Genomic DNA, 648 nt, shown 5'->3' with positions numbered 1-648 from the left:
TTTTTTTACTATACCATTACAATCTCAAGATTGTGAAAGATTTGCATTTACTGTACCAGCCTTAAATCAAGAACATCCAGCTCAGAGATTTCAAAGGAAAGTTCTCCCTCAGGGGATGTTAAATAGTCCAACTATGTGCCAATTTTTTGTTAATCAGCCTCTGGAGGAATTACGTCACATGTATCCTGAGGCACGTATTCTTCATTATATGGATGACATTTTATTTGCTCATCCTCATCAGCAAACATTACAGCAGATGTTACAACAAGCAGAGTTAAAATTTAAAGAATGGGGTTTACAGATAGCTCCTGAAAAAATTCAAAAATGTGCTCCCTGGCAATATCTTGGACAAATTGTAACCAATACTCAGATTATTCCTCAGAAAGTACAAATTAGACGAGATTCTCTTGTAACATTAAATGATTTTCAAAAATTATTAGGAGATATTAATCGGTTACGTCCTAGTTTAGGAATTCCTACTTATAAGTTACAAAATGTATTTCACACCTTGGAGGGCGATCCAGCATTGAATAGTTACCGTGAACTTTCTCCCCAGGCTGCACAAGAACTTCAATGGATAGAAAAACATATACATGATGCACAATTGGATCGAATTGAATCTCTCGATCATTTACGACTTATTGTATT

Source organism: Monodon monoceros, unplaced genomic scaffold (assembly GCF_005190385.1).
Source record: "Monodon monoceros isolate NGI ecotype Baffin Bay Population unplaced genomic scaffold, NGI_Narwhal_1 Contig3976_ctg1, whole genome shotgun sequence".
NCBI classification, from domain to species: domain Eukaryota; kingdom Metazoa; phylum Chordata; class Mammalia; order Artiodactyla; family Monodontidae; genus Monodon; species Monodon monoceros.
This window is presented reverse-complemented; position numbering follows the sequence as displayed.